At 23.4% G+C, this 27838-nt stretch overlaps 1 long non-coding RNA gene across 1 annotated transcript; it reads left to right on the forward strand.

The window, feature by feature from the left end:
* LOC122511580 lies at positions 1-26398 on the forward strand. Its single transcript, XR_006302533.1, has 3 exons — positions 1-78; positions 8871-9012; positions 26284-26398. It is a non-coding gene; the product is annotated as an uncharacterized LOC122511580 (long non-coding RNA).
* Positions 26399-27838: the final 1440 nt, after the last annotated feature.

Genomic DNA, 27838 nt, shown 5'->3' on the forward strand with positions numbered 1-27838 from the left:
GAATACGACAGATAATAATTGGGGCCATTTCATAAGTCATTGGATGTCCTTGAAAATGCAGTATCAACAGGAAAAATGGTAAGTTTTATTTTGAATTGTTTTTTCTTTATTTTTTATAATTTATTTATTTTATTTATTTATTTATTTATTTAGAAAAATTTAGTAGGGCTGTGTAGCCCTCGAAAGAACGAAATATAAATAATTGATTTCTATTATAAAATTTAAACTGAATTTTTATTTTGTTTATTATTTGAATAGTTTGTCTTCTCTTAAATTTAATGAAAACGATCGTTCTCGGTTAATATCGTCTATAAACTTTAGAATCTCTCCATGAAATTGATAGAAATCCCAAGTGTACGTTTCTGCATCGAAACCCTCAGTTGATAGTAATTTTTAAGTGACGCATGAATAATGCCCTAAAAATTATTTTTCTTAGAAATTATTTTGATTTTAGAATTTTATCAAGGTAGATATTTCTTTTTTTATAGAAAATTTTCCTATTTGATAGATTTTTTGACAAATTTTCATTTTGGATCAATTGGATGTTATCTTGAGTTTCTTTTCGAAAGCCTTTTTATTTGTAGGAAGTTGAATTTTTATTTAATTGAATTTTTTTTAATTATTTAATTATTCAAAATCAATTTTCAAGTTTTTTTTTAATTTCAATTAGAAAAATTTCTATTTAACTCTTCTTTTTACTTAGACTATTTCTTCTTGATAATTTCTTCATAATGAATGTATAAAAAATTATCTTAATTGAAAATTCTGACACATAAAAATTCGATTATAAAAAATTTTTATTGGTAACTTTATAATTATAACTAGTAAGAATTTAAAAAAAAATGTTAAATTGTACAAAATGTTTATATATTTTATGAATGGCGTGTTTTTTATTTCTCTATAGTTTAGGCATATGATATATTAACTGTTATATTATGTCCAAGATGATAATTATTACAATGCGTCAGAAATTTAATGGTAATTAAAATTCGCGATATCAGAGAGTGAAAATATATTATATATCTTCTTTCTTAACTGCCATGACTGCAGTTTATCAGTTATCTTCCGAGTATAAAAAAATTCATCAATTAAAATATTTGTTATTTGACAAAATCTTAATATGTTGAAAAGTTCTATTCATTTTGTAAAATTATGTTACCTTCTTTTAATTTTGAGGAGAAAAAAATGTAAAATGTTTTAGTTGTTTTGCTCGTTTTATTAATGTCTTGACATTTTTTTATAAAATAATTTATAAAATAATTTATAAAATAATGAAGCTAAATGCCATAAAAAGAAGTAAAAATATTGAATTTTAGGAAATTCGGTTTTTTCAATTATTGATAATTTTAAATAATTTTGAATTTTTCACCAAGGGTGCAGACTATTAAATAAGTAAAGTGTTTTTGAAGAGCACAAAAATAATGAAGCTAAATCCCATAAAAGAGAGGAAAAAATGTTGAATTTTAAGAAATTCGGTTTTTTGAATTTTTGATAATTTTCGAAAATTTTACATTTTTTACCAAACAGTCGAGACTATTAAATAAGTAAAGTATTTTCCAAAAGCACAAAAATAATGAAGCTAAATCCCATAAAAAAGAAGAAAAAATGTTAAATTTTAAGAAATTCGGATTTTTTAATTTTTGAAAATTTTCGAAAATTTTAGATTTTTTACCAAAGAGTCGAGACTATTAAATAAGTAAAGTATTTTCCAAAAGCACAAAAATAATGAAGCTAAATCCCATAAAAGAGAGGAAAAAATGTTGAATTTTAAGAAATTCGGTTTTTTGAATTTTTGATAATTTTCTAAAATTTTACATTTTTTACCAAACAGTCGAGACTATTAAATAAGTAAAGTATTTTCCAAAAGCACAAAAATAATGAAGCTAAATCCCATAAAAGAGAAGAAAAAATGTTGAATTTTAAGAAATTCGGTTTTTTGAATTTTTGATAATTTTCGAAAATTTTACATTTTTTACCAAACAGTCGAGACTATTAAATAAGTAAAGTATTTTCCAAAAGCACAAAAATAATAAAGCTAAATCCCATAAAAGAGAAGAAAAAATGTTGAATTTTAAGAAATTCGGATTTTTTAATTTTTGAAAATTTTCGAAAATTTTAGATTTTTTACCAAAGAGTCGAGACTATTAAATAAGTAAAGTATTTTCCAAAAGCTCAAAAATAATGAAGCTAAATCCCATAAAAGAGAAGAAAAAATGTTGAATTTTAAGAAATTCGGTTTTTTGAATTTTTGATAATTTTCTAAAATTTTACATTTTTTACCAAACAGTCGAGACTATTAAATAAGTAAAGTATTTTCCAAAAGCACAAAAATAATGAAGCTAAATCCCATAAAAGAGAAGAAAAAATGTTGAATTTTAAGAAATTCGGTTTTTTGAATTTTTGATAATTTTCGAAAATTTTACATTTTTTACCAAACAGTCGAGACTATTAAATAAGTAAAGTATTTTCCAAAAGCACAAAAATAATAAAGCTAAATCCCATAAAAGAGAAGAAAAAATGTTGAATTTTAAGAAATTCGGATTTTTTAATTTTTGAAAATTTTCGAAAATTTTAGATTTTTTACCAAAGAGTCGAGACTATTAAATAAGTAAAGTATTTTCCAAAAGCTCAAAAATAATGAAGCTAAATCCCATAAAAGAGAAGAAAAAATGTTGAATTTTAAGAAATTCGGATTTTTTAATTTTTGAAATTTTCGAAAATTTTACATTTTTTACCAAACATTCGAGACTATTAAATAAGTAAAGTATTTTCCAAAAGCACAAAAATAATGAAGCTAAATCCCATAAAAGAGAGGAAAAAATGTTGAATTTTAAGAAATTCGGTTTTTTGAATTTTTGAAAATTTTCGAAAATTTTAGATTTTTTACCAAAGATTCGAGACTATTAAATAAGTAAAGTATTTTCCAAAAGCACAAAAATAATGAAGCTAAATCCCATAAAAGAGAAGAAAAAATGTTGAATTTTAAGAAATTCGGATTTTTTAATTTTTGATAATTTTCGAAAATTTTAGATTTTTTACCAAAGAGTCGAGACTATTAAATAAGTAAAGTATTTTCCAAAAGCACAAAAATAATAAAGCTAAATCCCATAAAAGAGAAGAAAAAATGTTGAATTTTAAGAAATTCGGATTTTTTAATTTTTGAAAATTTTCGAAAATTTTAGATTTTTTACCAAAGAGTCGAGACTATTAAATAAGTAAAGTATTTTCCAAAAGCTCAAAAATAATGAAGCTAAATCCCATAAAAGAGAAGAAAAAATGTTGAATTTTAAGAAATTCGGTTTTTTGAATTTTTGATAATTTTCTAAAATTTTACATTTTTTACCAAACAGTCGAGACTATTAAATAAGTAAAGTATTTTCCAAAAGCACAAAAATAATGAAGCTAAATCCCATAAAAGAGAAGAAAAAATGTTGAATTTTAAGAAATTCGGTTTTTTGAATTTTTGATAATTTTCGAAAATTTTACATTTTTTACCAAACAGTCGAGACTATTAAATAAGTAAAGTATTTTCCAAAAGCACAAAAATAATAAAGCTAAATCCCATAAAAGAGAAGAAAAAATGTTGAATTTTAAGAAATTCGGATTTTTTAATTTTTGAAAATTTTCGAAAATTTTAGATTTTTTACCAAAGAGTCGAGACTATTAAATAAGTAAAGTATTTTCCAAAAGCTCAAAAATAATGAAGCTAAATCCCATAAAAGAGAAGAAAAAATGTTGAATTTTAAGAAATTCGGATTTTTTAATTTTTGAAATTTTCGAAAATTTTACATTTTTTACCAAACATTCGAGACTATTAAATAAGTAAAGTATTTTCCAAAAGCACAAAAATAATGAAGCTAAATCCCATAAAAGAGAGGAAAAAATGTTGAATTTTTGGAAATTCGGTTTTTTGAATTTTTGATAATTTTAAATAATTTTGAATTTTTCACCAAGGGTGCAGACTATTAAATAAGTAAAGTGTTTTTGAAGAGCACAAAAATAATAAAGCTAAATGCCATAAAAAAGAAGTAAAAACGTTGAATTTTAGGAAATTCGGTTTTTTGAATTTTTGATAATTTTAAATAATTTTTTAATTTTGTATTAAAAATTGGAGACTATTAAATAAATAAAGTGTTTTTGAAAAGCACAAAAATAATGAAGCTAAATTCCATAAAAAAGAAGTAAAAACGTTGAATTTTAGGAAATTCGGTTTTTTGAATTTTTGATAATTTTAAATAATTTTTTAATTTTGTATTAAAAATTAGAGACTATTAAATAAATAAAGTGTTTTTGTAAAGCACAAAAATAATGATGCTAAATGCTATAAAAAAGAAGTAAAAACGTTGAATTTTAGGAAATTCGGTTTTTGAATTTTTGATAATTTTAAATAATTTTTTAATTTTGTATTAAAAATTGGAGACTATTAAATAAATAAAGTGTTTTTGAAAAGCACAAAAATAATGAAGCTAAATTCCATAAAAAAGAAGTAAAAACGTTGAATTTTAGGAAATTCGGTTTTTTGAATTTTTGATAATTTTAAATAATTTTTTAATTTTGTATTAAAAATTAGAGACTATTAAATAAATAAAGTGTTTTTGTAAAGCACAAAAATAATGAAGCTAAATGCTATAAAAAAGAAGTAAAAACGTTGAATTTTAGGAAATTCGGTTTTTGAATTTTTGATAATTTTAAATAATTTTTTAATTTTGTATTAAAAATTGGAGACTATTAAATAAATAAAGTGTTTTCGAAGAGCACAAAAATAATAAAGCTAAATGCCATAAAAAAGAAGTAAAAATGTTTTGAATTTTAAATAATTCGGTTTATTGGAGTCAATTAAATTGTATTTGCTTTAAATACTAAAATTATTGGTTCAAGTACTATTTAATTGATTCCAATGAATATTATTTAATTTCAGTTAATATTTATTTGATAATAGTTAATTAATCGGTTATGTCAATAAAATAAATTTCTTTTTCAGTGTACACTACCGGTCAAAATAAAGAGACAACCCATTTTCAGGCGAATGAAAAACGTTTAAAAACATAAAATTTATTAAAACTAAAATTGTTTTCTGTTCATTTTTTGAAAGATGTTAAAATTTTGAAAAGAACAAGATATTTTAGAAGTCGTTTGGCCAATAATTTATTTAGATATTTTTAAAAAATCGTCATTTTCAATGTTTTACAAAAATTTGAATAACTTCTAAAATAATGAACGCTTTTTAATGATCTTAGGCTTATTTTAAATGTCATTTGCTACACTACAATAATTACTTATATGCATTAATGTATAATTTTTTTCTTAGAAAATGTAGGCCATTAAACTTGGACCAGAAAAATTCAAAAAATTTGAAACAATCTTATTAACAGAAAAATAATTTTTAAAATTTAAACGTATTTTTTTTATTAAATTTTTTTGAAAACTCTACACCATATGATGTTTTATATATTTTCTAGAATAGTTTTTAGTACAGAAAAATTGTACCAAATTTTTTGAATTTTTTTGGTCAAAGTTTGAAGGTCTGCATTTTCTAAGAAAAAAATTATACGTTAATGCCTATAAATAATTCTTATAGTGTAGCAAATGACCTTTAAAATAAGCCTAGGATCATCAAAAAGCTTCCATTATTTTAGAAGTTATTCAAATTTTTGTGAAACATTGAAAATGAGGATTTTTTTAAAATATGTAAATATAATATTGGCCAAATGACTTCTAAAAGATCTTGTTCTTTTCAAAATTTTATCATCTTTCATAAAATAAAAAGAAAATAATTTTAGTTTTAATACATTTTGTGTTTTAAAACGTTTTTCAATCGCCTGAAAATGGGTGGTCTCTCAATTTTGACCGGTAGTGTATTAATAATAATTTGTAAACTACTGGGATACTTAAATTGAAGTGTTAATCATTTCTTCTAGTGATACTGATATTTAAAAGAAATTGACTATAGATAAATGTGTATTTTTCCTTTTATGAAGAAATAACCCTCTTACTGCGCCTTTAGCTCTGTTTACCGACTTTAATTACGTCTTATCTTTGCGCTGGTTTGCATTAACTTCACCGCATGACTTATCCCTTTCCCTCAATTTCTCTAGGGATCTTTGGCGCCGTTCAAATCATCCCGGGTTTTCTTGGACTTAACCGTTAATTAAATTCAGAATCCTCGTACTTTCTTAATTTATTTTTTATTTTTAATAACTTTGCTTATATATTCTTATTTGATTTTTAAAGGTAATAGCAATTCATGATTGAAAATTATTCATTTAACCTGTTGGTATAATCAACATCAATCATAAAATTTTTTTAAAAGAACGTTTCGAAAGTTTGTCACTTTTTTGTAAATTAATAAATCTTTATTTCTGTTTTTACTTGTTCCACAGTTTTTCTGAGGATATCAAATTCATAATTATAAAAAAAGTATCAAAATTGATGTTATTCAACATTTTGGTACGTTTTTGTCTCAATTTGATATCCTGAGAAAAACTGCGTGATACAAGAAAAAATATAGGTAATAGGAAAACAATTAAAACATTAACACAAAAAATTCAACAATAGGAAAATGTCTTTCATTCACGAATATAAAAAAAGAATACTGAAGCAGAAGCTAAAGGATCTTGAAGAATTTTAATTTTTATGCTTTTTGATAAACTTTCTTTCCTTAAATCGTTGTGATAAAAAAGCAATTATCGAAGGACTTTTCATTCTGTTTGCTTATAATGAATGCGTGACAAGATTCATCGGGGGGCACACGAATTGGTTCCTGGGGTTGAAAGGGAGCGGGGGCGAAGGAGTGTGTTTTCAGCCTGGTCGCGAAAGCTCCTTCCTCCTATTCCAACTTCTGTGGATAGTTAAGCTTAAAGGGTTTGGGCTCTTCGGAGAAACTAGCCTTGGGGTTGACTGGGGCCACGGATATGATCAGGACCAAGGAAACTCATGGGGTTCCTATGGTAGTGCTTAATATATATGTATATACATATATATGGGGAATAGAGTATGAGATTGGCACGGGGGGGAAGAAGAAGATCCTCGATTTCCGAGAACCAAGCAAGTTAGACCACAAATTCCTTAGACGTGTTCAGCGTTTCTTGTTACCAATGTATTTCTCAAGTTTAATCAATATATTTTGAAGGGGAAAAAAAATTACAGTTCTGTATCTAGATTTATAGTTATGTTCATATACGTCATCATCACAATATATGAATTCACATAAAACATGAAGATATCGATAACTCCGAGTCTTTGACTCAGAGTGATTAATTTATATTTTTTTAAGTAAAATTTTCTCTTATTTGACTGGGGCTGGTTATATTTTTGTCAGTAATTGGTTCGTAATTTTTCATTTTTGGTCCGTAAAGTTTGTATTTTTAAATAATTCCACTGGTTCGAGCCCTGTGAAATTGAGTAGTTTAGATGAAAGTATTTGTTAGCTTTTGTGTTAGATTCCTGTTTCAGTCTGATTATAATAAAAAAAAACTGGTCTGGCTCCAAAATAGGGACGTGTGCTTCATTCACAGATCAGGATCAGGTTGTTATAATTCTTTAGGGGTATTTAATTCCGTTAGAATAAGTAATCATTTACTTGAATCAAATAAATTTGTTTTTCAGTCAATAATTATTTATATTTTATGTCAAGAAAATTATAGAAGTATTAGTCTTGTGAGTAAAAAATGTCATAATTTAATTTTTTTTTAATTTTAATTTATTTTAAAAGAAAACAGAAGGGAAATTACTAATGAATTATTAAGAAACAGTTCTTCTTGAGCTTTAAATTATCAAAAAAACAGTTAAATTATTGCGAATATCAGCTTTAAATTATTAAAGAAACACTTTTTCTTGAGCTTCAAATTATTATTGAAAAACAAAAAGTTTTTTTTGAGCTGGAAATTGTATAAACTGAAACGTTTGGCCCTCGAATAAGTGATTGAGTTTCGAGTGTTAGATGAAATTATGGCTATAAAGGAGGTCCTGTAATCGAAATTAATAAGCAACCGTCACTCCCCTGCATCTAGACGATATCTTGATTTCGATGAGAAGAGAGAGAGAGAGAGAGAGAGTGAGAGACTCCATCGCGAGATTAGTCGCCGGCAATAAATAGATGATTGAGAAGCGGCCCTTTCACTACGACAGGAGATAGGGATATGAAATTAATACAACTCTATCGTCCAGCCTGTTTCCAAGGCTTTTTGGCCGCAAACTCCAGATTCCAAGGCATTCCTGGGATCCTTAGGTCGCTCGACCGGAAGGACCCTTCGATGCGAATATCAAGGAAATTAGATATAGGAGACAGCGGGCGCCAATGTGTTGATTATATTGGTTATATATTGAGACAAAATTCGTGGCAATTGATTTAAGAAGAAGTTAATCAATCTTATTTAAATAAATCTCATCGCAGACGTTTGACTTTTCTTGACTTTACCTCACATTACGAAAATCGATTTTCGATTATTTTTCCCGCACAAATCGTGCAAAATCGTGCATTTATTTATTTTTCAGTTAAATTTGATTTTGAAATTAAATTCTCTAGATTCAAGGTTTGATTATAAATAATTATAGAATTACAAAAATTGACGAATATTTTGAGATCCAATATGGAGACCCTACTCTCCACCTGCGAACGCCAAGGTCACCGCTAGATGGCAGTTCAGTTTCTAAAAACGAATTTCTCGCCACCTAGTGACGACCTTGGCATTCTCAAGTGGAGAAATAAAACAAGAATTTTATACTCTTTTTATAATTGAAAAAATATTTTTACTAGAATAATTTAAATTCCATTTTTATACTTTTGTAAAAATCAACTTTTATTATTAACTAAGACAATTATTAAAATTATAAAATCACATTAATAATTTATTTAAAACTTTTTGTTTCAGAAAGATTATGGTTTACGAATCAACGAAAAGGAGAAAGAAAAGTCCCACAAACAGTTAATTTTGATATTTCCGATTTTTATTTGAATTGTATCTTATAAATCGTTCCTCGGCATTGTGACGGAGAAGTCAACAACTGCAATTGGTAAGTCAATTAAATATTTATTATTATATTTATTCCAGCTTTTATTATTCTATATTTAATTATTTATTTTATTACTTATTTAATTATAATTAAATAAGTAATAAAATAAATAATTAATATATTATATTAGTTTTTAAATATATTTTTTAAATTTATATTTTTATCGACAATTAGAATTTGTTTAAAGTAAAAAAATAATTCGTTTAATTGAAGAGATTTTCTTTGAATCACCGAAAGTAAAACTTTCCTCAGGGTGTAAAATTTGCATTTAACAAAATCACTTGAGATTTTTGTTTGATTAACCAAACTTTATACACTTATCTGCAGGGAAAGTTTTTCAAACGTAAAACTATTGACTTTGAATAAAATTAAATTACGCCCCTTTTCGCTAAGGTATTCACTATTATTGTTATAAATTATTTTTTGTTTAAATTTTCGACTTCTTTTTTCTACGATACTTTTCAGATACACACAAGTTTTTATTTGAATTTTCCATTTTTTTGATAAATCGTTCAAATTTTTATTGTTCCGAGTTTTTTACAGTCAATTCTTTTGCCTTCAGTACGATTTCATTTTAACGAAATTGAATTGAATTCTCGTTTTAATGTAAATCGATCACTAGAAAAGTTTTTTATGCGTTTAAAAGCCTTCTTCAAATTCTAACTTGCGTATTATCGAGGTTTCCTTCTCCAAGTGAAATACGGATCGAATTTCCATTTACCTGCAAGTAATCGCTTCTCCCAACTTTATTTCACTCGAGATTAAGGTATTTTTTAATAGTTTAGTATTTATTATTATTTCAAGAAAGTAATCCCTGTATTTGACTGCTGTATTTTTAATTTCGTTTTGGAAAAAAGTTTGAAATAACTATTTTCGATAATTGGTTTAAGAAAAATATAATTATGAATTAAATAATTATTTTTTATTATTTTATTGGGACTTTAATCACAGAAATTAATAATTTGAATAATTTCTTATTAAATTTTATCTTATTTTATAAATAGTTGAAAATAATTATAAATTTACTCATTATTTCGAACAATTTTATTAATACAAATTTAATTTTGAATAATTAATTCAGATACCAATAATTTTATTCTATTTTATAAATAGTTAAAAATAATTATCAATTGACTCATTTTATTAAAATAATTTTATTGTATTTTTATGAATTTGATTAATAAAACTTTTAGTATATTTCGAAAAAATTAATTATTTAATACAATGTTTATAAAATTCTTATGATGAATTCAATTATTTCCAAAAATAACAAAATTTTTCACAAAAATTCAATATTCTTTTGAAACATTTTAATAAAATTTTTCGCAATAATTCAATTATTTTCATAAATATTAAAATTCTTCTCAAGAATTCAATTATTTTTGAAAATTTTAATTTTAATGAAAGTAATTTTAATAAAATTCTTTGCAACTGTTCAATTATTTTCATAAATAATAAAATTTATTACAGGATTTCAATTATTTTTAATATAATTTTACAGGAATTGCTAAAAAAATATTATTCTTAAAATTTTAATTTCAATTCCTTAAAAAATCAAATATTTAAAAAATGTTTTTTTTAATTTTTTAGAAAAATTCAATGATTTACAAAAATATTAGAATTATTCTCGAAAATTCAATTATTTTCTTAAAAAACAATATTCATCATAAGAATTCAATTATTTTTAAAAGTAATAAATTTTTCTCTTGGAAATTCAATTATTTTAAAAAATTATATTAAAATCGTTCGTAAGAATTCCATTATTTTCATAAATAATAAAATTGTTCGCAAGAATGTAATTATTTTTTAAAAGTAATACATTTTTTCTTGGGAATTCAATTACTTTAAAAAATTCTAATAAAATCGTTCGCAAGAATTCTATTATTTTCATAAATAATAAAATCGTTCGCAAGAATTCAATTATTTTTTAAAAGTAATATATTTTTTCTTGGGAATTCAATCATTTTAAAAATTCTAATAAAATTCTTCGCTAGAATTCCACTATTTTCATAAATAATAAAATTCATCACAGGATTTCAATTATTTTTAATATAATTTTAGAGAAATTGCTCAAAAAATTTTATTATTCTTAAAATTTTAATTTCAATTCTTAGAAAAAATCAATTATTTAAAAAAAGGTAATTTTTTATTTTTTGGTAGAATTCAATTATTTACAAAAATATTAGAATTTTTCACAGGAATTTTATTATTTTGAAATATTTTAATAAAATTGTTCGAAAGCAAATAAATTATTTTAAATACAATTGTACTTAAATTTTTTTGAAATAATTCAAAATTACTCTTTAAGATTTTTATAAAATTTTGTCCCAAGAATTCAATTATTTTAAATACAATTTTAATTACATTTTTTTTGAAATAATTCAATTATTCTTTTAGATTTTAATAAAATTCTTTCCAAGAATTAAATTATTTACATAAATAATTCTTCGAAAGAATTCAATTATGTCGATAAATAATAGAATTATTTCCGAAAATTCAATTATTCTAATAAAATTCTTTGCAAAATGCAATTATTTTCATAATTAATAATATTCATCACAAGAATTTAATTATTTTTAAACCTAATAAATTTTTTTTCTTGGGAATTCAATTATTTAAGAAAATTTGAAAAAAATCGTTCGCAAGAATTCAATTATTTTTAAAAGTAATACAGTTTTTCTTTGGAATTCAATTATTTAAAAAAATTCGAATAAAATCGTTCCCAAGAATTCAATTATTTTTAAAAGTAATACAGTTTTTCTTGGGAATTCAATTATTTAAAAAAATTCGAATAAAATCGTTCGCAAGAATTCAATTATTTTTAAAAGTAATACAGTTTTTCTTGGGAATTCAATTATTTAAGAAATTTTAATAATATTGTTCGCAAGAATTCAATTATTTTCATAAATATTAAAATGCTTTTTACCAATTTAATTATTTTCAAAAAGATTTAATGAAATAAATTTTTGGTAGTTTTGTGAAGTGTCTAAAACGAGTATTTTTGGTCGTCAAGTTTAATTTTTTGATAGCTACTTTTTTAGTATTTTTTTTTAGCTTGAAAGCTACTTTTTGCTACTTTTTTAAAATTAATTATCGAGTGCGAAGTCTGAAATAAAAAAAAAAATTTTAAACTATTTTCTATAATCTTCAGTACATAAAATTATCGAAAATTGTTATTTCCGATTGGATATTATTAGATTATTATTTAATAATCATTTATTAATTATTCATTAATTATTTATTAATTATTAGATAATTATTTATTGGCTAATTTTCATTCTATAAAATTATCGAAAATAATTATTTCCAATTGGTATTATGTAAGACGAAGGAAATATTTTATGAAAGGTTTAAGGAGACCGTTTGACTGAAAGGAGTAAAAGGGGGAAAGGGGGTGGTGGGTGTAAGAGAGAGGGTGGTGAAATTGCCCTTTTGAAATTGCATTTGGTCGGCCATATTTTTACGGTGGGGAGAATAATTTCGCTTTCATCATCATAGAAGTGAAGCGTTGTGGTGCGAGAGAGGCTGGGGTCCATCGAAGGAAGGGTGGTCCACCCAATCAACCCCCAGTATCGTCGGCCGTCTTACCCTCACTGGAAAGTTATCTTTCTTGTCCCTTCCCTTCGAATACAGTTAGGGTTGTCGAAACTCCAAACTATTGACCCAGGAACGTAAGCGCGCGCCAATCTTTAACCATCAATTTATTGCCTAAAATTTCCATTCCTTCGAGGTCAAACACACACACTAACACAAAAGTGTCTTGACGCTTTTCCAAAGTCATTAATTATTGCAAAAATCAAATTTTAGAAATTTTTTTCATCATAATGATTATCAATTTTTCTGTGGGGGAAAAAATCAAAAAACAAATTGCTCTTAAGAGGGTTGATTTTTGAAATTAATCAATTTATTCAATAATTGACAAATTTTATTTTATTATGAATTCGATAATTATTTTGGGATATTTTTCTCAACTTTGTCATTGTCAATAAAAATAATTATGAATCGAATGATTATTTTATCAATTTTGTCAATAGAAATAATTATTGGGTTTAAAAATAATGATCTTCATAACTTTAATTAAAATAATTCTATTTATAATAATTAAAATAAGTATCGAAAATAATTCAATTTATAATTACTTTTATTAACAAAATTCATAAAAAAATAATAAAATTAATAAAATATTATTAAAAAAATGATTCAATTTATAGAATTATTTTTTTATTGATAAAATTTATAACATTATTGAAAAATTATTATTTAATTCACAAATATTTATCTTCATATTATTGGTAAAATTATTCAAAATAATTAGTTTTGTTTATGTAACTATTCAAAAATAATTATTTAATTTATAATTATTTTTGTTAATAAAATTGCACCAAATAAAAATTCAATTTATAAAAATTTAGTGCAGTTTTTTTTAATTAAAATAAGTATCGAAAATAATTCAATTTATAATTATTTTTATTAACAAAATTCATAAAAAAATAATAAAATTAATAAAATGTTATTATAAAAATAATTCAATTTATAAAATTATTTTTTTATTGATAAAATTGATACAATTATTCAAAACTAATTATTTAATTCATAAAAATTTATATTGATAAATTTGATACAATTATTCAAAATAATTATTCAATTTATAATTATTTTTTTGTTGATAAAATTTATAACATTATTGAAAAATTATTATTTAATTCACAAATATTTATCTTTATAATATTGATAAAATTATTCAAAATAATTATTAAATTTATAATAATTTTCGAATACCTAACATTATCAAGTTTGTTAATAAAAGTAATTGCAAATTGAAAATTTTTTTGGATAATAAAATTGAATTTTTGCAAAGTTTTTTTGAAAATTCTGAAACATTAGATTTTTGAAATTTTTCAATTCTGTTGTTTCAAGATAATTGAATTTTTATAAACAAATAATTGAAAATTTTTGAAATAATTGAAATTTCTTTACATTCTATTAAAAATAATTAACTTCTTTTAAAGAATTTTATTTAAATTTTTCGAAAATAATCAAGTGAAGTTAGTCAACGAAATTATCATTTTATTTTTAAAAATTTCTTCTCAATATATTCAATTATTTTCATAAATAGTAAAACTCTTTGCAGAATTTCAATTATTTATAATACAATTTTAATCGAATTCCTCGAAAAATGTAATTATTCTTAAAAATTTTATTAAAATTCGCCGAAAGAATTTAATTATTTCGAGAAATTGAAAAAAAAAAATTCTTCTAAAAAAAAAATTCTTCTCAAGAATTCAATTATTTTCATAAATATAAAAATTCTTCAGAATTATTACATTCTTTTGAATATTATTTTTAAAAAAATATTCTTCACGAGAAATCAATTATTTTCTTAAGTTTCCATAAAATTTTAAAAAACATTTCAATTATTTTCAAAAGTAATAAAATTCGTCGCAGAAATTCAATTATGTTTAAAATTTTTTTTAAATTCCCCTCAAAATTTCAATTATCTTTATAAATAATTAAATTGTTCTTCACAATTCAATTATTTTCAAAAAATTTAATAAAATTCTACGAAACATTTAATTATTTTCATAAATATGTAATAAAATTCTTGGGAAGGATTCAATTACTTTTATAAATAGTAAAATTCTTTGCAGAAATTCAATTAGTATCAATACATTTTTAAAATTAAATTAATCAAATTTTCAATTATAATTATAAACAGACAAGATTATTTTAAGAAATTGAAAACATTCTTTGTTTAATTCAATTATTTTCCAAATTTTGAATTAAAATTATTAAAAAAAACATTATTTTCAAAAAATTTAAAGAAACTTGTCAAAAGAATTTAATTATTCATAAAAACTCTAATAAAAAATTTAGAAGCCATTTGTAGATTTATTTATATTCGAAATCAAATAAATTTGAGAAAAAAAAACGGTAAAAAATTAGGACAAAGCCGAAAATTTTGTTGAACGAAAATAGTAGACACCCTGAAAGTTCAATTTTATGCGACACGGTCGTTAGTTTATTATCTTAAATTTAAGATAAATTTTGGCAAGGGAGGAAGTTTTTGATAGATTAAAAAAAAATTTTTTTTTTCTTGATGAAAGTCATTGACATAGGGAAACCTCTCGATCACGAATCTTTCGTCCCTCGAGGGCAATCATTCGGTCCAGACTCATAAGTTGGCAGTCGCTTAGTGTCCAGCGTGTTCTCCTACCCTTCTTTCAGCCCCCCTTTCCCCTCCTCCACCTCCCCTTTTGCCACCCCCCGCCCACTCACCCTCATCTCGTTGAACATCGAATAACCTTAGTTACTTTGCTAGACTGTTAGGTTCCTGAAGCCAGTATAGTCGAAGTATGAAACTCTCCACTCCTAGGAGAATCCTAGGTAATCACCGAACTTCGCTTCTCCCTCAGGAACAACCTCCCACACCAGGAGCCGATATAACTTTGCTCCTAGGGGGGTAGTACCGCTTCCCGAGCAGCTCCAATAGTCCTGCCACATCCTGAGACGATACACTTACGATATGCGAAACTTAGTCTCATATTCCAAAATTTTGTGTATAATAATAGAGTCGAGAACTTTTTCTTTTTTTATTGTATGCTTTCGACGTGTAATAGAAAAAAGTGCTTAAGTATAATAATAATAATTTAAGCGCTTATTTAGTGATTTGAGATTTATTTTGAAAGAGGTTGCTCACTAAATCTGAATTAGTGATAAAATGCTAAAAAAAGAAAAATAAAACTAATTTTTGTGAAAGAGAACTAATTGTTAGTTATTTTCATCGACGAATTTCTCCGAACTTGATTAGTGGAATATGACTAATTCAATTGTTAGAGAAAACTTACTATTTTTTTAGTGGAATATCGCTAATTGCTAATCTTTCTAAATTTGAATTAGTTAAACATAACTTATTTAGTAGTAAAAATTCAGTCACTGACTTTCAGTCATTTTTCACTAGTACTTTAGTAAAAAAAAATAAGAATTACTATACAAATTGTAATATTTACTAAAAAATTTAAAAAAAAGAAATATTTGTCTGTTAATGAATTAAACTCTCTAAATTTGAATCAGTAAAAATCTTTACTAATTTGAATTAGTGACTGACATTTTGTTTTTTAATTAGTAAATTTTACTATTAAATAGTTATTTCTACTAATTTTTTAGTCAAGTTTACTAATTCAAAAGCAGAAAGTCAGTCACTAATTCTAATTAGTAAACATTTTTACTAATTCAAATTTAGAGAGTAAATATTAGTAAAAAATAACTATGAGTAAAATTTACTATAATTCAAAATCAAAAACTCAGTTTCTAATTCAAATTAATAAACACTTTTTGTAATTAAAATTTAGAGAGTATAAAGTAATTCACTGATTTTTAGTCATTTTTCACTAATACTTTAGTAAAAAAAATTAGAACTACTAACAAAATTGTAATATTTTACTAGAAATTGATAGTAAAAAGTCAGACACTGATTTATAGTCATTTTTCCTTGATGCTTTAGTATAAAATATTGGAATATTTTATCAAAAACTTATATATTAAAAATGCAGTCACTGATTCTTAGTCATTTTTCACTAATAAAGTAAAGAAAATTTTTTTCTTTAGAGAAATGAAATTAATGATTATTAGTAAAATTTACTATAATTCAAAAGCAAAAACTCAGTCTCTAATTTAAATTAATAAACATTTTTACTAATTCAAATTTAGAGAGTAAAAAATCATTTTAGTTATTTTTTACTAATACTTTAGTAAAAACATTAGCATTACTAAAAAAAATTGTGTTATTTTACTAGAAATTGATGGTAAAAAGTCAGAAACTCATTTCTAGTCACTTTTCCTTAATTAAATTTTTTTTAGTAAAAAATTGGAATATTTTACCCAAAATTTGTAGTAAAAAGTCAGTCACTGATTTTTAGACATTTTTCACTAATACTTTAGTGAATAAAAATTAGGACTATACTAAAAAAATTGTAATATTTTACTAAAAACTGATATTAAAAAATAATTCGCTGATTTTTAATTAATAATACTTTAGTAAAAAAAATTATAACAACTAAAAAAATTATAATATTTTACTAAAAATTGAAAAAAAGTCTGTTTTTTAAGAAAAGAAGTAATTGATTTTCGCAGTAAAAAATAGTAATATGTAGGTACTGATTAAATAGTTAATAATGACTAATTCATTATTAGTTAAATTTAATTTCAAGTTCTGTCAAAATAACTATTACAATTAGTCAAATTTGAATATTTTTCAGCTATTTGAATAAAAGTTTAAAATTTGAGTGATTTTTTAAAATGAAAATCAAATTCTTTTTACTAAATACAATTGTTTTTTTGTATATTTTAGTAAAATACTACTATTTGGTTAGTAGTAATTTTTTTACTAAAGTATTAGTAAAAACTGACTAAAAATTAGTAGAAATTTTTACTATTTTTAGCTAAAAGTTCTATTAAGTAAAAAATTTTATTTAGTAAAAATTTAGGTTTGATTTCAATTCGAAAATTGAAAATTCGGTTTAGCAAATTTAGCATATGGCTAATATTTTTAGCAGACAGTTGTTTTAATATTCAGCAAACTTTTAATTCTCTGAATCTGAATTAGTTAATAATAACTAATTGTTAATAAAATGAATTTTTACTTTAGGAATTAGTAAATAAATCAGTTTTAAAAAATTGGTAAAAAAAAATTGTTAGCAGAATATAACTGAAAATAGAAATAACTGCTCTCTGAAGCTGAATTAATCACTTTTGACTTAATAGGAAGATTCGTTCATTAAATGAATTATTAATCGTTTTGACTAAGTTTTAGTCAAAAACTACTATTTGGTATTAAAAATAACTATACTAATTTATTTGTTAAGACCACTATTATAATTGGTGATATTTACTAATTAATTTAGTAGCCTTAATAAATAAATTAGCTCTTTTCTACTAATTAATTAATAATTATTATTTAGATTATTAATTTACTAATTAGTATCACTACTAATTCGTTCTTTTTGACTAAGAATTAGTTAAAATGATTACTAATTCATTAAATGAACGAACACTCTAAATCTGAATCAGTGAAAATTTCACTGATTTCAATTCAGTGGCCCAGTTTTCTTTGATGAATCAATGGAATTTTACTGACAATCAGTGGTTTTTACTGATTCTCAGTGAAATCCTACTGATGAATTAAAGAAAACTGGGCCACTGAATTGAAATCAGTGAAATTTTCACTGATTCAGATTTAGAGTGAAGCTTTCATATATTATTAGTCAACAGTGACTAATTTAGATTTAGAGAATATTATAAATAAATAACTAATAAAATATAAACTAATAATTAGTTGAATTTTACTTATTGAATTAGTTATTATAATTGAAGTGCTCTCTAAATTTGAATTAGTAAAAATGTTTACTAATTTGAATTAGTATGACTGAATTTTTACTTTTAAATTAGTAAATTTTACTACCAAATAGTAATTTCTTCTTTATTAATAAAATTTACTAATTCAAAAGCAAAAAGTCAGTCACTAATTCAAATTGGTAAATATTTTTCCTAATTCAAATTTAGAGAGTAGAATCGAATTGACTAAATTAATTTTATCTATTTTGAAAGAAGCTAAATGTGAATTTAACTAATAATTAGTTTACATTAATTATCGGATTAGTAGAAATATTACTATTTGAATCAGTAACTGACTTTTTCTACCAAATTAGTTGTTTTTAACTAATTCAATCTTAGAGGGAGTGTACTGGATAAAAATTATTTTAATTAGATTGTCACCAAGAGCGGTACCTATAATTTTTATTATGATTAATATTATTGGTATTTTTATTATTATAATTATTATTATTTAGATTTTTTAAGTGAAGAGAGAAAGAGAGGGGAAAAATTCACATTTTTGCACTGTTCGTTACATTATTATTGTTAAAATTATTTAATCTTCTCGAATGAAGAGAGCGAGAGAGAGAGGGGGGAAGAAAAGTGTTGATATGACGGTGCCTGTATGGCGGTCTCGTTATGATGTAGAAGAACAGACTCTTATCTCTAAAATCCCAAGCAACACTGTGGGTGGACGTTGACAATAAGGTCATCGCGAGGATCCACCTATCCACCTAACAATGGTAGCTTATTATCTCGAACAAAAGGTTAGATCTGCTCTTGCAAACTACCCTTAAAGGGATTTCCCTTTTTGTTAGGCGAAAGATGCCCAACTTCTAAGCCTATTAATGGATTCCTTCAGCGGCAGCTGTCACCTTATAAAATTGACTTATACATTATTAGCGAAATTAATTCAAATGTCTTCTGCAGAGTCGCTCTTAAGTCGTAATGCTTTCTTTCGCTTCAAGTCTTAATTAGCGAAAATAGAATCATTATTTCTATTGATAAAAAAATTTTGCTAATAATTTTTAGTCGATTTTTTCTAAAATTTAGTTAATTTTGACTAATTTTCTATTTTAATACCGAAATCAGCTCTAAGTTAACACTACTTTTTAGAGTGTCATTTTTAGTTCATTTTTATGTCATTTTTACTAGAGTTTGAATTAAAAAAAATTTAAACTAAATAAAATAGTAATATTTTACTAAAAATTAGTGAATGTTGCAACTAATAAGAATTAGTGGGTTAATTTTTACTAATTCATACTTAGTTATTTAAAAATTAGTAATTATAGAAATATAAGAATTAAACTAGTGAATATTTAATTAACTTTTAAGAATTATTACTTTTTGAAATTTTTTTCTCAACTTTTTAAAATCAAAACATAATTTCAAAAATTATAAATATGTAAATATTTACAATTTTTGAAATTAGGTAGATTTTTGAGAGTTTGCAGCGACGATTCGTTGATTAAAAATTAATTAGTTTCGATTCAAATTCATTAATTCTTGGTCCAACACTGACTGATTAGTGTACTAATTAGTGATTTTTTAGAAAACTAATTCGTTTATGTAAGACTATTATTTCGGCCAGTATTTTGGTAACTGATAATTAGTAGTTTTTGATTTATCTAATTTTATTTAATATAATTAGTCAATTTTTGATTGAAAATTAATCAAAATTCGCTTGATTTATTATTAATTCATTGGCAATATTATCATAAATAATAATTTATCTTAATGAACGAATCGACGCTATTAAATTAGAAAAAAGTTAATTTAAGCTCATTAAAGAAATTCATGCTTTGATGCTAATTGTGTAGAATGAATTTATTCAATTTTTATTTCTTTATGAAACATTTAATATTTAATTTGATTGAATATTTAATTAAGGATTTACAATCTTTGATTGTATTAAAATTAAAAAATTGATTAAATTATTATAAACTGATTGAACTATTAAATTTAATTAAATCTTTTATTTTAAATTATGAACTCTTTAAATCTGATTTAGCGAATTTGATGAGAAATTATTGAAGAATAATTTATTTGATTCAAATAACCGATCACTTGTCTATTATCAAATAAATATTTACTTGAATCAATTAAATTTTATTTAAGTCAAATAAATTGTATTTAATACAATAATTTCAGATTTTGAATCAAATAATATTCGATTCAATTAAATAAGTATTATTTGATTCAAGTAAATATTTATTTGATTCGAGTAAATATTTATTTGATTCAAGTAAATATTTATTTGATTCAAGTGAATATTTATTTGATTCAAGCAAATATTTATTTGGTAATTGACAAGTAATCGGTTATTTTATAACGTAAAGTAATTGTTAACGAAGAACTTGAGAAACTATTATAATTTATATTATTTAATTAATTAATTAAATTATTTAATTATATTATTTTTTTCTGTTAAAAAAAATTATTCATGCTCACGATTTTTCCAAAATTCAAAGATAAAAAACAATTTTGGAAAAATTGTGAGCTTTTTAAATATTTATTTACATATTAAGTAAAATAGATTATATAAAAAAATCTTATGCTTTGTTTTTTTCAACAATATATAAAAAAAAAACAAACAAAAAAGCATTTTGTTTAAATGAATTTTGTAATTTATTTTACTTACTATGATGATAAATTCCGTGAAATTGTCGTTGTGCATTTTAAAATTGAATTTCCTATTGTTTTATCACAATTTAATTTGTTTGAAAATTTAGACTTGTTATAAACACACAACACTTATCTAAGAGATGGCGTAGGTTGCCATTTTGAGGAGAATTATTTAGATTATTGATTTTAATTTCCCTCCTGTTCTTCAGAGCCACCTACGCTCTTTCCTCGCAAGTTTTCTGCGATGATCAAAGGGTTACGCTACGTGGGCAAAATTTCCTATTAACCGGTTATGCAGAAATCTTCTCTTATTAAATAATAAAATAAAATTTAAAAAAAAAACAAAATAAAAAGTTAAAAAAAAACAGAGTAAAAAAATAAAAACCAAGAAAAGAAAAAAATTTTCTACAAATTTTTTTTAACAAACGTAAAAAATTAAAAGTTTTTAGTATATTTAATAAAAAAAAAGACGGAAATTATTTATTTAATAATTTTTGTTTATTATTTATTTTTTTGTTATCAATTTATTATTTACTTTTTAATTATTTTCTAAATATTTTTTAATTATTTTTTAACTATTTGATTATTATTTATTTATTTTATATTCATTTTATATTTATTTATTATTTATTTATTATTTATTTATCTATTTTTTATTTGTTTATTATCTGTTTATGCATTATTTATCTATTCATTTTTTATTTGTTTATTATCTGTTTATTTATTGTTTAATTGTTTATTTATTATTTATTGATTATCTATTCATTATTGGTTTATTATCTATTTATTTTTTCACTATTTAATTGTTTATTGTTAATGTAATGTTTATTTATTACTTATTTATTCTTTATTGATTATTTATTCATTATTGGTTTATTATCTATTTACTTTTTAATTATTTAATTGTTTATTGTTAATTTATTGTTTATTTTTTACTTATTTATTCTTTATTGATTATTTATTTATTAGTTTATTCCCTAAAAATTTATGAATAGTCACTAATTGATAAATTAATAAAGATAGTAATTTTTCAACAATAGTAGTAATTGTCAACGAGAAGAATAATTAGAATGATAATTAACTGCTAGTAAAATGGTTTTGAATAATTATTGATAAATATTTTCATTCGTAAAGTTTAAATAAAATTATTGTTGTTTATTTCTTTCACAAAATTTATTATTTTTTAATAATTTACTATTAATTATTCAACTAATTTATAATTAACATAATTGAGAATTTTTATTATGATTAATATAATTAATATTTTTTGTTATTATTAATATTATTAATGTTATTACTATTATTAATGTTATTAATATTGTTAATCTTATTAATGTTATCAGTATTATTAATGTTATAAATGTTATTAATTTTATTAATTTTATTAATACTATTAATGTTATTAATATTATTAAAATTACCAATGTTATTAATATTGTTAATCTTATTAATGTTATCAATGTTATTAATTTTATTAATGTTATCAATGTTATTAATTTTATTAATTTTATTAATATTAAATTATTCGTTGCACTATAAATATTTGATTTGAAATTGGATTCGGTGTATAAATACATGTTCCCACCGAATTTTCCCGCTTTTAAAATATTCCCACCATTTTTTCGTGGCGATTAGCAAATTGAAAGAAACTTGAGAGATATTTGCACCAGGGACAAATCACTACTGACAATTTTCGGTGATGAGAAATATTGTTGAGATGCGAAAACAGAACAGTCCCCAATGTAGCAAGTGTCAATAACCAGTTTTTCTATTTCTTTGAAATTTTTATTGAGAATTGTGTACATAGAAAAATAAAGTTGGTTTGAGGAACACACTGACCAAACTGGTTGCACTGTTTCGCTTCTAAGAGCATGCGAGCTTGATTTGCAGCATCCTCGTGAAGTCAGAGAGAGAGAGAGAGCTGACGAACAATGATGGACCAGTTGTGAACAATGAGAATGACCGGTCGTGAAACCGTTCGTAAAACTGGAATTACACGAGATGACCAACCGGTCCAGCAGATGTCTAGTGTAATGGTCCAGCTGCTGACGTTCACTGTCTATGATATTGTGTTTGCTTGCCAAAAAAATAAGAAGAAGAAACACGCGAAGAATTTCTGTTGAATTATTAAGAAAAATTAGAAGAGTCTGTAAAAAGAAAATATATTTTATGTTTACTAAATTTAAGTCTACTGATTTTGTTTGTTTTTGATCCGTTAGATCTGTTTAAATCCGTAAAGAATTTAATCAATAAAAAATTGACGCAACGATAAAAAATATTTACTTATCAACAGAAATCAGTAAAGATCAAAAGCAAAAAACTTAAATTTAGTGAGTAGAGATAAAATATCTGTTGCTTTTCGAAATTTAAAAAAGCATTCCTAAAAAACCCTCTTCAGATAAACGGCAAAAATGAGAAGCAATAAGAAATATTTCTTAAAAGTACGTTAAGTACTCTTTTTTATTTTCTTGCGACTTTATTTCTTCTCTGTAATCTCTTAATCTGTATAAAAAAACCTCTAAACGCTCGTTTCATAATAAAAATAAGCGCATATATATATGAATAAAGTTGGCGTCTTTTTTCTTCTTCTTCTTTTTTTTTGGGTAATAAAAGAAAAAGTTAGAGGTCAGGCAATTTCGTAAACAATTAGTCGACTATAAACCAGCTGGCTGGAGCATATTTGGATGAGATGTGCGCTAATAGGAGACAATAAAAAATTAAACTGGCCGCGGGCATAAACTTGGTAAATAAATAATTAAATAATTAGCGAGAGCGCAGAGACTCTCTGTAAAAGGAGAGTTGGGGTGATTGCCGTCGGGTCGTGTGGCTCTCGACCTCTCTCCCACTCTTTCTCTCTCTTTCTCTCTTTAACTTTAAAACCCATAGAGAAACCGGTGGAAAGTGTGAAAAACAAAGAGAGAGAGAGAGATGGCATAGTTTTTTTGACTTCTTTTCTCTAGCAAATTCCAACCAAGTGAATTGCACCATACTTCTTCTTGTGTTTTCTCATATTATATATTTTAGATAGGTTTTACGTATTCTTCTCATTTTTCGTGATGGCCAGTATTTGTGACAGTATTTTTCATTGACATTTTCTCTTTTTGATTTGTAAAATTGTACTAAAAATTTCTTGTAAAATTTTACTAATTTTATGAAAGAATTCCACTAATTGTTATTCATCAAATTTACAAAATAAATTAGAAAAAAAAATTTAATTACTATACAAAAGTATATAGTAAAACTCGCACTAGTCATAATAAAAAAAAATCGCACTAGTCATATAAAAAAACTAAGAAGTTATTAAAAAAAAGTTATTAAATATATTTAAAAGACAGAAAGTATACATATAAACAAACTAAAAGAACTACGACTCTAGAAAAGAGAGATATTTCTTTCACACTAAAAAAGTCAAAGAAGTAAAAAGTAAAGCTAAAAGCTCTGGGCTTTCCAATTAGCATTCTTGCTCGTGTAGAAGCAAACACCTCGGGTTTAGTTTAGAACAAGAGAAGAGAGCAACATAAACCGCGCGATAAAACGCTACGCAGACTCTCTACATCTTTCTCTCTTTCTCTCTACCTTATGAGTATATAGCCGGTGCCATCTCTTCTATATTCTCTCGTCTCTTCAGAGCTTCTTCTCTTTTGCCTCTTTCTTTATGTTCCGTGAGCTTTCTCCTTTTTTTTCTTTTTTTTTTTTTTAATTTTATTTTATATTCATTTTGTTTTCTCACCACGAGAGCAGTTGTACCATAGTGGAAAAGGTGGTGTTAAAGTAGGAGCAGTTGGAAGCAGAGTCAAGAAAAGTGAGAGAGAGAGAGTTCATAATATTCTTTGCACACCCGACCCTCACCTTCTCTCATGTATACTATCGCAAGGTTCTCAAATTATTTTTCACTGGGAAAAAAAAAGAAATTTTTCTTCCCTCTTATTTTTATCTTTCTCTCTAAATCTGAATCGTCCACTAATTTAAATATGTAAAAAAAAATTCTGCAAATTTCTACTAATTTTCCAAGAAAAACTTTAGTTGAAGATAATACTGATTTTAAGTTTAATTTCGAGTAAAAACAATTTAAATTAACTCAAACTATGAACTTAATTTTATAAAAAAAAAAGATTTTATTGATTACTCACTGATAGAACAATTAAAAAATAATTAAAATTTCAGTAAATTTTTTTAATCCATTCAATTAGTCAAATTTAATTAATTTTTTAGTTGTATTAATAAAAGTCAGTTATTTTTTCACTGACAATCAGTTATTTTCTACTGTTTGCAGAAGCAAAACAGTGATTTTTAGTTGATTCAAATTTTGAATGTAAATTTGAATTAGTTGATAGAATAAAAATTTACTAATTGTTAGTAGAATTTAACTATTACAATAAGTAGAACTATTTTATTAAAAGTTAATAAAATATTTTTTGATTATTTTTATTATTTCCAGGGTAAATTTTAACTTCCGAGTTATTAAATAGTAAAAAATATCAAAACATGGAAAAAATTAATTATTTTCAATTTTTTTTTTAATTTCAATGATTTTTAATATCTACAATTTTAATCAAATTTCCCAAAAAGAATTCAATTATTTAAACAATTTTTTAATAAAATTCTATGCAAACATTTAATTATTTTCATAAATAATAAAAATTTCACAGAAATTCAATTATTATATACTAGGTCATGTTTTATAACAAATACTTTTATAAGTTGTTTAATTTAAAAAAGGTTTGAATTTGAAATTTTTGAATCTCTTAATTCCTGTGGAAAAGCCTGTTCCAAAAATAAGATTAAAAATAGGAATGTGCAAATATTTTTCTTTTTTTTTCCAAAACAAAATAATAATTTTGTTAAAACAATTATGATTCATAAAAAAAATTATGCAAAATAAATAAATTTTCTATTTCTCAATCACAGTTTTTAACAATTTTCTAATTTTCCTTAGAAGTAAAGAATAGAAATCTGCATAATTTCAATTTGATAAAACATAATGTTTAACAAAATTTTAGTCTTTTAATGAAAAGGAGTTGAAAAAATTCTGATGATTTCTATTTGTCATTACAATTTTGAATTAATTTGAAATAAAAATAATAATATAAATTATAATATACAAAAATCTATCTAAAGTTAACAAAAAAACAATAGTATTAACAAAAGACAACTTCAGAGTGTGAGGGACAGAAAATAAGTGAATGAATGAAAGAACATTCAAATTATTATAGTTAATTTTGATTATGAAAAATATAAATTATGTCAATTTAACAAAAACTTTTTTTTCTTTTTCAGAAAGAGTCGATAAGTTCATACAAATCAACAGTAATGTGCGAATGAAAATTGATAAATTTTTTTCGTATATTATTTATCATTTGTCTTCCAACGTGACGTCCACATCAACAAGTTCAATTGGTAAGTCAATTTAATAATTGACTATTTAGTCTGATATGGTAAAATTTTATTATTGTTTATTTACTACCCGGTCGAAAAAATTGTATAGAATTTCACTAGAACAGTTAAATAGTACTTTTGCGTAAGTGAAAATAAAAAAACAAAATTTTAAGAAATTTAGACAATTCTATTTTTGTAGATATTAATCATTTAATTATTATAAATAATTAAATATTATATAAATATAACTATAAATTTTAGTATATCATTGGTATTTTCTTGCTTTTAAATTATTAGGTAGAAATTTACATAATTACTTTTTTATAAATATTAATGAATTATTAATATTAATTTAGCATGAATTATATTTTTCTCTTTTTGAATTTCGCGCCAATAGTTCATTAAATCGCCGCCTAGATGGAATGAAAACTCGCTCGTAAACGAAGTGAATCGAATAGAAAAATACCTGAATTTTGCTGGTAAATGTAAAATTGTTTCGTTTCAGTTATAAAATGAATAATAAAAATTAAAATAAAAAGACAAAATATGTTAATAATTCGTATTAGCAGATTAAATTAGAGAATATAAAGTGGGGGAAAATAGATTATTTTATTTGTAGACATAATTTATTGTTTTCATATTATTTGTTTTAGTTACACTAATTTTATCTCTTTTTTTTGGTTTTTAAATTATTTACCTCTGTCTTTTTCTATAAAATATTTACTGAAATTCATGGAGAAATTCTATACAATTTTTCCGACTAGGTATCACTAAAGGATTTTCTTTAATATTCAAAATTCCGAATAATTCGGTTATATAAAAAAATTATGATTTACAAAAAAACAACGGCTGCTTTTGCGCCTATTCCTTAATATTAAAAATTCCAAATGATAATGTTAAAAAAAATTATGATTTCCACAAAAATCAACGGCTGCTTTTGCGCCTATTCCTATTAATATTAAAAATTCCGAATGATACGGTTATGTAAACAATTTTATCAGATTTACGAAAAAAAACAGGTTTCGGATTCTACGGCTGCTTTTGCGCCTTAAAGTCGATTCGAGGCCTTAACAAAATTTTTTTATATTTAAATTAAAAAAATCTAAAACTGCTGACAAATAATCGGAACAAAAGTTGGTCCAGTGACATAATTTCGTATTTAAAAAGAAAAAGATGAAATAAATTTTAAATTAATTTTGGTGGAAACAGAAAGAATTCATTTTTCAATAGTTTGAATAATTTAAATTTGAATAAAAATTACAATCTTCTGTCAAGAAGAAACGATTTTGGGAATACATGACCTAAAATTAGACAAATATTTCTTATTGACAAAAAATTGTATAAAATTGAAACTTTTGTTGACTTTCGTTTTGACTGTTCTTCAGATTCTTCTTTAATTTTTCAAAGAAAAATAAGTTTGTAATTATCAACTTAAAAAGGAAGAGTTTAAGGAAAG

Source organism: Leptopilina heterotoma, unplaced genomic scaffold (genome assembly GCF_015476425.1).
Source record: "Leptopilina heterotoma isolate Lh14 unplaced genomic scaffold, ASM1547642v1 Lhet_88, whole genome shotgun sequence".
In the NCBI taxonomy this organism is placed as follows: domain Eukaryota; kingdom Metazoa; phylum Arthropoda; class Insecta; order Hymenoptera; family Figitidae; genus Leptopilina; species Leptopilina heterotoma.